The sequence below is a fragment of the Cavia porcellus genome, unplaced genomic scaffold, assembly GCF_034190915.1.
Source record: "Cavia porcellus strain 051 isolate PalLab524CR breed Dunkin Hartley unplaced genomic scaffold, mCavPor4.1 scaffold_38, whole genome shotgun sequence".
Classification (NCBI taxonomy): domain Eukaryota; kingdom Metazoa; phylum Chordata; class Mammalia; order Rodentia; family Caviidae; genus Cavia; species Cavia porcellus.
Window position 1 is genome coordinate 611,112 of NW_026947521.1, and position 11,619 is coordinate 622,730.

The following is an 11,619-nucleotide window of genomic DNA, read 5'->3' on the forward strand; positions in this document are numbered from 1 at the left end:
TGAGGGTAGAGACTGAGAGAGTCCATCAGCATTTTTGCAGGTGCTAGTTGGGGCTTGGATGGGAAACTGCAGTGGCTATCAGTTCTTACTGATGTGACGAAACGGTTCTGAAATTAGACAGTGTTCATGGTTATAAAACTTTGGGAGTGTCCGAAAGCCCACCGAGTTATACATTTTTAAAAAGGAGCATTTTATGGCATGTGAATTGTATCTCAATTTTTTTTTTTTTTTTTTTTTTTTTTTTTTTGCGGTACTGGGGATTGAACTCACCACCTCGTGCTTGCCAGGCAGGCGCTTATGCCGCTGAGCTAAATCCCCAGCCCTGTATCTTAATTTTCTAAACTGAAAAAAAAAAAAAAAAAAAACTTTGTTGTTATTCGTTCACACACAGCAGCAAATATAAGTGAGTGCCTGCCACAGGACATGGGACATGCCAGAGGTGCAGCTGATCCTCGTTGAGCTCAAGGTTTAGAAGTGGGGAGACAGATAATAAACTGAAAAACAGTAGCTGGGCATGGAGGCACACACCGACAGTCCCAGCAATTCAGAAGGCGGAGGGTTGCATGGCCCTAAGAGTTGGAGGCCAGGTTGGCAGCACAGTGAGAAACAAAATGCTTGCGACAGCGTGCCAGTGGGTTTGTATGAGGCACTGCCACACGGGGAGGCCTAGTTCAGGTGAGAAGATCCAAGGGGAGCAGTTGGGGGCACAGAAAGGAACCGATCCAATTTGTTCAGTCTGTTCATGTGCAAAGTGACACGTGTGTAAAGGTGGCCACCAGGTGTGACTCCTTTGTCCTTCCTCCACCCGTATGACCCAGGTCAGGGAGACTGGGGCTTGGGTGAGCTCGATGGGCTATGGCCCCGCGGATCATGCGGGGAGCTGTGGGGCTTTGGACACCTTCCCTGCAGGGCAGGTTCAGAGTACCCATGGAATTCTCCGCCACACCACATGTGCCGGGCACGGGCAGCCTCCGCTCTTAGTTACCCACATCACGCTTCTCCAGGTCTCTGTCTGTCACTGTGCGATGCTTGAAGCAGAGAGATTAGAACTGAGCTTAAGGCTAAAAGCAGGGGCTCCGCTTGGATTCTCGGGACAGAACCCATTGACTCATGCTGGGATGTGGCGTGGGGCTGTGTGCCTCGGGACACAGCCTGGAATCTCGTCAACCATCTCCCCAGGTCGGGAAACCGTGTTTCAGTTTTGGCTGGGGTAACCTGGTTTACATCTTTTTCTCAGTGACCTTTCTCTCCTTCCCTCTCTCTTTTTCACGGTGAGGTCTCACTGTATTGCTCAGGCTGGGCTTGGACTCCTGGCCTCAAACCATCCTCCTGCCTCAGCCTCTCCAATGCCGGAACTACAGGCCTGCCTCTGCCATTTTCAGTGAGCTTATTGAGTGTTCCTCTTTTTCATTCCCCTAGCATCTCATTTTGAATGATAAGTGATATCATCACCCCAGAATTTTGGCCAAATCATTCATATATCTCTTTCTATATATATATAGATATAGATAGGTAGATAGATAGATAGATATGTCAAGTTATATTCTTAAAAATCTTCACCTTTCCAGGCATGGTGCCACACCTAACCCTGGCTACTCAGGAAGCTGAGACAGGAGGATCACAAGTCTGAGGCCAGGTTGACAACTTAGTGAGACTTTGTGTCAATATAGAAAGGCCTGGGGTTACAGCTCAGAGCTTCCTGCTTTCTATCCCCAGCACCATAAATACAAAACAGAACCCCTTGCATTGCAAAGTAAGTACTTTCCCATTTTCTTGATTTGCATATATTTTCAGAGGAGTCTATAATATAGTTTTGGTTTTGTTTTGGTGATCTTTAAATTTATTTCCAATTTTTATTTGATTTTATTTTTGTGCTGGGGAGTGAACCCAGGCCTATGTATGTTAAGCAGGTGCCTGACCTCTGGGCTATCCTCCCAGGCCTGGGCATTTATTGGTGGGGTTTTTTTGGTTTTTTTGTTTTGTTTTGTTTTTGTCAGACATAGTCTCCACACTATGCACCTTAGGCTGGCCTTGAACTCACTATATACCCCAAATTGGCCTGAAACTTGTGATGATATTCCTGCCTCAACCTCCAAGCCCTATGATTACAGGATATTTATTCTTATTCTAGACCACAGAAGCTGTGAAGTGGAAGCAACTTTCACAACTGTAAAACTTACTGTAGACACATGATGGTGCTATTCAGATAAGACTTTGTACATACCTCGGTGTGATCAACAGCGCTGTATCTGGGGCCGAATGAAAGAAATCAAGATGGGTGAAAATATAATTTCCCATCTAACTGTGTTAATGAAAACAAAAATACTATTGGCACCTGCTGATAAGCAATCAGCAAGAAAATAATAACAGGCAATAAAACGAGTTTTCATATCAAGTTTTTCATAATAAAATTCTGAATGCATTCATAGCAACAAAGGTAAAGTAAAATTTGTTAGTGGAAAAATTAGGCCAGAAACTGGAACAAGACACTGGTGAAACACAGACTTGTGTCATACAAACCTGAAAGGTCCTTCACACTCCCTGTTTCTACCATAACAGGCATCTCTGATTAATTTGGCTAGGTATTAACTGCTGAGCTAAATGCTTAACATCCAGAATCTTCCTCAGTCTTCCATACATGCCTGTTAGCTCCACTTGCAGTAGACAAACCAAGTTTAAAAAGCTTCAGATAACTCAGATAACCTAAGCAGGCATTTAGCTACCTACCACCAAATCCACACTTCTGCCTGGCTCTTAAAGCCCAAACACTTAGCTTGTAGGCAGATGTCCTTCAGAAGAGAGCTTCCCCTCTGCAGGAATGGAACAAACTTTGCTGAAGCCGTGAGCTTCCCTAGACTGGAGCTCCTGGAAAACTTACTGCTTTTTAAGTAGGATTTGAGAATTGCACTTGGGAGCTCTGAATGTAGTTCAGCGGTACAGTGTATGCTTGGCATACAGGAGGCCTTGGGCTCAATCTTCAGCATCAAAACACCAAAATAAAATATATTACATTTGCAGCACATCTTTAAACCCTCCTCCCACTATGTCAAAATTGCTTTATTTGAAACATATTGAAAAGATATGCATTGGCTGGATGGTACACACTAGGAATTCCAGCGCTTGGGAGGCTGAGATTGAAGCCAGCCTGGGCTACATAGTGAGCTCAAGGCCAGCCTCAACTACACAGCAAGACCCTGTCTCAAAAAACAAACAAACAGGTATGCAGTGGTGGACAACATGGTACCACTTCTGACTCATGTATTTTTGCTATGTTTATTTTATTGAAATAAATGAGAAATTAAATAATAAGTTGGTGACTTACTAAAATATGTCCACATAGATTTGTCATATTTTTCTGATATTTTTTTTTCTTTCTTCCAGTTCCAATTTTACTTTTACGTTCAGAAGCTAAACCCTGACCTTTCTCCAGACTCAAAAATCCTTCCTTCCTCCTTCTTCCTTCTCCCTTTCCTTCTTTCCCTTTTGCTTTGTGCAGTGCTAATGAAGGGACCCGGAGGCTCCCACGTACTTGGCCAGTCTGCTGCCATGGAGATGCACCCCCAGCTGTCCCCAGACTGACAGTTAATGAGCCCAGTGCTCCACGACCTGCCTGGCAATGTGGGTCCCCACACAGGAGTTTTGCACACTACATCTGTTGGTCAGCTGCATGCCGACACCTTGGTTTGCTTTCTTTCTTCTTCTGCTTCACTGTTTTATTTTTTGTTGGCTTTTTCTATATTCTTATAAATCATCTTCTATTCTTTGCTGAAATAAGTCAAGACACACATCAATACAAATATGCATTTTAAAAGGTGAAAAATAACAAAATCACTGAATCAAACTTGCCTTGTACAAACACCAACACTTTCTTTAACCTGGAGAGAAGGGTGTTTGAAGTAAACTGCACGCTTCATTGCCTGCTGAAAATAGGCTGCCAAGCAGCCTTCGCTTGAAGATGGGAAGGTCGCTGCTGTCAAGATTCACGGTCCCGTGAGTCCCGGGGAACCATCGTGTTGCCACCACACTCCAAGCCCTAGACTCCTGTACTTCCCCTGTTCTTCCTTTTATTTATTTCTGAAGCTCTGCCTTCCCTTGTTAGAAACCTTTTCTTCCTGCTATTTGTTGTTCTGATTTAGTGTCTTTTCAAAATAGGAGCAGAGAAGAACATGAGTTGCCTGCACAAGGAATGTGCTTTTTTGTCTTTTTGAAACAGGATCTCACAATGAAGTTCAGGCTGGCCTTGAGCTTGCTGTGTAACTCAGGCTGGTCTTAAATTCGCAACAATCCTCCTGCCTCAGCCTCCCGAGTGCTAGGATCACAGGCATGAGCCACCCCTACCCCCTCCCCACCCCCGCTCTGGCACTGTTCTTAGAAAAGCGATCTCCCAAAGCCAAGGCTGATGGCCTTTCCGTTTTTGCATACTAACTTCCTGGAAGTCCCAAAAGAAAGCCAAGCATAATGTGAAAAATACTTCAGTAAAGATGTGGTAACAAATGAATAGTTTGTCCAAGAATGTAAGTCTGAAAACAGACATGATGATCGTGAGCTTCTGGGGCTTCAAGTAGCACAATTTTGTTCAAATGGTACAAAACAGGTGGCAGAGTGCACCATGATGACTTGTCAGACCTAAGTGGATGGACTGAAAGGTGCGTTAAAACAGACACACACACATGCACACGCACGCACGCACGCGCACACACACACAAATGCACACCACTGCCATGAATCCAAACTATAAATTTGCCATCAAATAGTATCCCAGCTCTGGTAACTATTGTGCCAACATTTTCTTGTAACTTTGTTTCTTTAGCTTCTGTTTCTTGGTGCAGGGTCTGGGACACCGCTCCAGCAACCCTCCTGGTCCACATCCCTTCGTAGCTGGGACCACAGGCGGGTGCCACCTCGCCTGGTCTCTTTGTGCACTCAGGGGACTTTCACTCTCTGCTGACCTCTTTGTCAGTGCCAGCTTGTATATTTTTGGGAGGGAGAGGAGGAATAGAAATTGCTTGGATCTCTATGGAAAACCACTTGGCACTTTCTCAGAACATTACAGAATTATTCAATCTCCTTCTTCTGCTTCACTGTTTTATTTTGCAGATGGTGACCCCTCCATCTGCAGCTGAAGAACAGACCCAGGGATGCGCACACCGGATGCAGACTGGCATATGCCCACCATGCATCGCCAGAAGCGAAAGACGGCAGATGACCCACGTGCCCCTCATCAGTGGAATTGGCTAAATACATTAGGAGACACCTATACTAGAAATCTCCTTCAAGACAGAACCACAAGTTCCTTTCGGATCCAATATGGAATATTCCCAAGAAGTATAGATGCGTTAAAACAAACAGAAAAAAAAAAAAACATAGGCGAATGTGTTATTAAACTGTGTTTTGTGTAAGAAAACACATGGTACCGGGGTATGGCTCAGTGGTACAGCACTGGCTAGGAAGTGCAAGTATATGGGAGTCAGGGGTTCACTCCCCAGTACAGGAAGAAGGAAACAGACAGAGAAGCAATAGATTCGTAATAGATTTTTATATGGCTTGATTTTGGAGCCACTGTAAATGCATTTTTCAGAAACATTTTAAAATACTGTTATCAAAGCCAGGCATGGTGGCGCATGCCTGGAATCCCAGTCCTCAAGAAGCTGAGGCAGAAGGATTGCAAGTTGGAGGCCATCCTAGGGTTTGTAGTGCGTTCAACGCCAGTTTGGGCTACATAGCGAGACCTGATCTCAAAGAACCAAAAAATCTACCTGTTATTATTGAACAGGTTATCAAGCTACAGGAAAACACAAAGGCCAAATGAGGGTCATGCAAGTGATGATTTGTTTTTGTTTTTTGAGACAAGTGATCCTCCTGCCTCAGCCTCCTTAGAGCCAGGATTACAGGTGTGTGCCACTACACCCAGCCAGGTGACAATTTTGGAAGCACAGAGGACTTCATGGAGCAGTGTGTGAGCCAGGTGAAGACTGGTTAGAAAGGAGAGAATGATGGCGGCATGATGACCCTGGCTCCTGTCTGTGCATCCTGGCGGGTGATTTACATCACCCCTGTCCATGGAGCTGGTCTGATATTGGCTCATCCTCGAGAAATATCACCACGTACATGCAAAGTCAGCAATGCCATGGAAATCGCTTTACTTTTAGTACTGAGGATTTTACCCCAGGCCTTGAGGGTGCTGGGCTGACTCTCCACCACTGAACTATGTCCCCAGACCCTCAAAGATCAGACTTGAGTCCACTTTAGCACAGGATTCTCTGTCATGTGGAGGAGGCTATTGTTTTGTTTTTGGTGCTGGGGCTGGAACCTAGGGCCTGTGCTCTGAGCCACAACTCCAGGCGTTTTAGGACAGGATTTATCAGATAAGTAAAAGGACCCAGCCTGATTTACTGGCCTCTTTGACCTTAGAGGTGGGTCTGTCCTGAGTAAGGCTGCTGCATGACCTATTTCAGTATGAAGGTGGGTGACTGTAGCAGGTGGCTTTGGGATGCTTCGTATCTCTGCATCTCCTGATCTCTATCTTATTTTTCTCCCGGAGTGAGACCATGAGAGGAGCAGCTGAGTGTTAGAGTAGGTGATTCCTAACCTCTGATAAAGTAAAGTCAACTTCGTTTTTACCAAACTCGTGAAATTGCTCAATAATGCTGAGGTGACTCATTGGAGTACTTTATAATCACAGCTCCCTGCAGCCTGCAAAACAGTGTTTCAGGGAAGTGGATCCAATTATGCTAAAATCTCTCTATGCAAAGAACAAAGAAATGATATTTACACTGGTGGACTAAGACCATGGAGAAATTTTCTTTCACTTCTTTCTGTATTTTCCAAATATTATTTAGTGAACACAAACTATTTTATCATTGAAAAACAAAACAAAAAACCAAGAAACCCCACCACAACGAATGCTAAGAGGTAAGAGGCGAGATTTATAACCGCATCTGTCTCCTCTCATCCTCCCAGAGGCGGGGAAAAAGCCCCAGGGTTGCCCTGGGTTCATTTCTGGAGACCCAAGCACCCACCAGGCACCTGCTTTGAAACCTTCACCTCATCAGCACCAGGACAGACACAGAGTCCTCCCGAGTCCTCCCTGTCTTTAACCCTTTCTGAATGCTCCTGGGAGCCACTCTAAGGGGGCCTTTGGCTGGACTTAGCACTTAGCCTCCAGGGGACAGTCAGAAGCGCTCCTCAGGACGCCTAAGAAAGCATTTCCCACGTGACCTGCACACACTCTGCTCCTCCAGCAGCGGCTGCCTCCTGGGGCCTCCGTGCCCAGCATCACAGGCACCCTGACCAGAGTAAAGCATGGAGGCTGACAAAGCGATATCTAGATAGGACGCTGTTACAAACCCAGTTAACGGATCCCACCTGACAGACACACCTCAGAGTGACTGCATCTGGGCCAGAAAGTGGAATCCTTTGATTCCTTAGAAGTCACTGCCAGCGGGAGGGGAAGAGGCAGCCCAGCCCTGCCCCCACCCAGGTCACCCCGGGAGGCCTGCACAGGCAGGGAGCTCTGGTGCCCACCAGAACCCAGGGGAACATCGGGGTTCAGGCTGCCATTAGTTGCCAGCACTCCTAGAAGGCAAAGGGGTGGGTAGATTTTGTGGCTTTTGTGTGTGCACACATATGAGTGTGTGGGTATGTGTGTGTAGTACTAGGGGTTGGACCCAGGGCCTTCTCACAGAGCTACATCCTCAGCTCTTTTATATATATATATTATTTTTTTTTTCTTTTTTTTTTTTGTCTTTTTTGTTTTTATCGGTACCAGGGATCGAACTCACGACTGCCTGCTTGCAAGGCAGGTGCTTATGCCGCTGAGCTAAATCCCCAGCCCCTATTTTTTTTTTCTTTTTTGAGTGAGGGTCTCACTAAGTCACTAAGTTGGCTAGAATGGGCTTGAGCTTGAGATCCTCCTGCCTCAGCCTCAAAGAGTGCAATTTCAAGACTTTTTGTTCCAACTCCTCCTCAGCTGTACACCATCTCCTTAGCAAAAGCACCCAGCTGTGATCCAGTGACTCACCAGCTCGAGCTCCACAGCAAAGCCCCCATGTCCTTTAAAGCTTTCTGCCCCAACAGGGATGCTCCAAAGCAGAGGTGCTTGGGACACAGAGGGCCCAGGGTGATTCTTGAATTCCCTTGATTAGGTGGAAGCCATCTCTCCTGATACCTGGGCTAGAAGGTGAGGGGGAGCAGAAGGGGACAGCTGGCCCAGGGCTTGGAGAAGAGCGACTGGCCCGTGCCTCCTGCCTCTGTGTTCAGGCCTCTGGACCCTCTGCCATGGGCACGGTGAGAGGTGGGCTGCAGTGCAGGCAAGGAGGGCTGGAAGCCGGAGGGAATGGGGGCTTCGCTGCAGAAGGAGGCCCTAGGGATCCCCTGCCTCCCCTCAGGCTGAGCCAGGCTTTGCCACACGCTCCATCTTAGTTTTAGGGTTCCAAAAGTCTGCCAGAAAAGCTCCACATTTCCCCAGCTAAAGGACAGGAACAAGACAAGACTGGGGGGCATTTTACACACACACACACATGTGCGCACATGCACGGCTTGGAGTAGGGCCATCAGAGTCCACTGTCTGGGGTGTCCACTCCTCTTGTTTCAAAGCAACAGGCAAGTAAGTCCACTGGTCTGGTTTTATTGTTGATTTTGTTTTTTAATGTTTCTGTTTTCTGTCTTTTTGAGATGGTCCAGGCTGGCCTTGAACTCACAGCAACCCTCCTGCCTCAGTCTCCCAAGAGCTGGGTTACAGGTTTGTGCCACCATGACCTGAGTTTGGCCTGGTTTGATTTTTCTTTTGGTCTTTTCTTTTGGTCTTACTATATAGTTTACGCAGGCCTTGGGCTCACTTTGTAGCCCAAGATGGTCTCAAACTCGCAACAATCCTCTTGCCTCAGCCTCCTGAGTGCTGGGATTACAGGTATGCGCCATCTCGCCCAGCTCTGGCCTGGTTTTGAGCAAAGGTTATGATCCTGCTACTTGCTTGACCATTCGAAAGTAAACTGATGAGGAATGGCACCAGAGCTTGGAAAGGGAAACGAGGGAACCCCCAAACACAAAGGGGTTGAACAAAATGGTGCCCAGGAAGCCAGGTTTATGGGCAGACCTAGCATGGGTCATGGGTCAGGAACATGCCCTTCTGGGTACACATCCTCCCTGACAGTCTGACCCGAAGTCCTCTGCACCACCACCGCCCAACTTGAGCTCTGATTCAGATTCCCCAACACCATGCACTGTCATAAAACCAAGGCAAACTCTAACCTGAGTTTTACAAGAAGACAGACTGGTCCCCATGTAGAGCTGCTAGACAAAATACAAGTGATCTATATTTTATTGCTAAATTGGGCAACCCTACATTCATGACCTCGAATCTTTAACCTCATTTCATTTCTGTTTGCTTGAGACCGGTTTTGCCTGACAGTCCAAGCTGGGCTTGAACCGGTGGCAGTTCTTCTGTTTCCCCCTTTCAACCCGAAGAGCTGGGATTACAGGCGTGCACCGTACCAGAATCCTAGTTTTTAAACATTTTAAAATTTATTTTAAAATTCAGTTCTTAAAACACCTCACACCATCGGTGCAGGTAAAGTCGTGGCAGACACTGTGCGCCTGCCTTGCACTAGCCGCAGCACTGGCCTCGCACTCTCCTGTCTTCTCTCCATTCTCAGTCGATCCTTGCCACTGTTTTTTGAGATGTTTTTCTTCTCGCACAGTCCGTATCCTACCCATCCATGTTTGGGTTTTATTTTTTGCATAATCCAGGGGCTCTTAAATTGTGCCAAAGCCAGTCAACTTGTCACCACCAACAGGGACTCCAAGATTCACTGTGGTCCCCATACATTGTCACTAGATTTTCCTGAGTTGCTGACCTCCACGCTGCTGTCTTCCAAAGTGAAAGACATCTGTGGCCATTTGTTTTCTCTCAAGTAGTCAGTCGTGACCTTCTGGGTCTGGAGAGCTCCTGTGCTGTTACACTTCGGAAGAACGATGTCTCCCGGAGGCTCATGTGCTCTGAAGCATGGTCTTCAGAAGATGAGGTCATGGGGATGCTAATCCTCATCCATGGACTGGTCCAATTAATCCACTGATGAGCTCCCAGCTGAAGTGCTGTCAGGAGCCTCTCCTCTCCTCTCTCTCCTCTCCTCTCTTCTCTCCTCTCCTCTTCTCTCTCTCTCTCTCTCTCTCTCTCTCTCTCTCTCTCTCCCCCTCTCTCTGTGTAGCACTGGCTGGTCTTGCACCTGCATGTGCCCCACCCTGGCTTCTCGCAGCCCACTTTCTGTAGTTGGGACAGAACACTCGACCCCAAGGAGCTCACCTTGGGCACAGCCCAGAAATGAAGGAGAGGTCCCACATCCAGCCCAGGCCACGCCGGTGACCACACTTACGGCCTCTGGGCCCAGCCCCTTGAGCTTCCATCACCTGCGTACAGCACAGAGCTGCAGACTGAGGCTCTAGCACCTAGGTCTCTGGGGACATTGCAGACACCCACCTCAGTTCGCCCCTCTTCTCCCAGTCAGGAACTCTGCATTGTCGCCTGAGCATGCGTCTGGCACGTTCCTCCCCAGGCCTCTGAGCACAGTGGGGAGGCTGAGCCAGTGGATAATGAGGAGTGTAGGCTCAAGCCTAGGCTTCTGGTCTCATCCCCTTCTCATGCGTGTTCATGTCTAAGCCTTGGCACCAGGCTCTTTCTCCACCTCATATGTCGCAGTTGTTTTGCGACAGCACTCTGCCTCGGTGGAGCTTAAGACTGAACAATATCTACATAGGCATGAACCATTATCATCCCGTGAGTTTTAATTGTCTGAGATAAAGAGCCGCAGTTATAGCATGCTTGTAATCCCATCACTTGGGAGGCCGAGGCAGGGGAATCTCAAGCTCAACCTTGGGCAATTTAGATCCTGTCTCCAAAAACAGACCAACCAAACACACAAGCCAAGATGCTACATTACATTCCCAGCACCCACCGCAGAGCCTGGAACATAGTAAGTATCTTCAAAATCAGCTGGAGGAGTGCCGATCTTGGGTACCAAGGGTTCTCGCTGAGACCCTCCTGCAGGGACAACCCTTTCTCCTCTCAGTTAACCCTCCCCTGACAAGAGTGTGGGAGACCCCAATCCACAGCCTGTGAGAGAAAGAGGAGCCTGACGTCTTGATCACGTGCAGCTCCTGGACCTGGGTGGGTGGAGGTGGGTGACCGGTGTGACAGCCGACGACAGACAGAGTGGCTGTGGGGGGAAAGGGGTGATGGAAAGAGAATTTTCATGAAATTTAAGCAAGAGATGCCACTTCAGCTGGGCCTCTGTGGTGTTTGTATTTTGACTCTCTTCTATTTTATATCAGTTCTCTGATGACAGCACACAAGTAGATGTTGGCCAGTTAAATCCTACTTGTCTTTCCAAGAAGCTGACCTTGACCACACTTGTGGACAGTGCAGAGGGGGAGGGAGGGAGGGAGGAGGCTCCTGGGTGGCTCCCTTGGGGGCAGTCCTGGCTCCCAGAGTCTGTCTTGTTCTGAGCTGAGGCATGTGCCTGGAGTCTTGCAGCTGGGAAAGAAGTGGGTGGACTAGTACATGATGAGTGAACTGCTCCTTTGTACTATTAAGGCTTTTTCTTTGAAGAAAGGTTATAACCCATC

General features: G+C 47.5%; 1 long non-coding RNA gene across 1 annotated transcript; it reads left to right on the plus strand.

Annotated features, from left to right (window-relative positions):
* The first annotated feature begins 3,495 nt into the window (after positions 1-3,495).
* Positions 3,496-5,406, plus strand: LOC134474761 (uncharacterized). Its single transcript, XR_010045614.1, has 2 exons — positions 3,496-3,618; positions 5,098-5,406. It is a non-coding gene; the product is annotated as an uncharacterized LOC134474761 (long non-coding RNA).
* Positions 5,407-11,619: the final 6,213 nt, after the last annotated feature.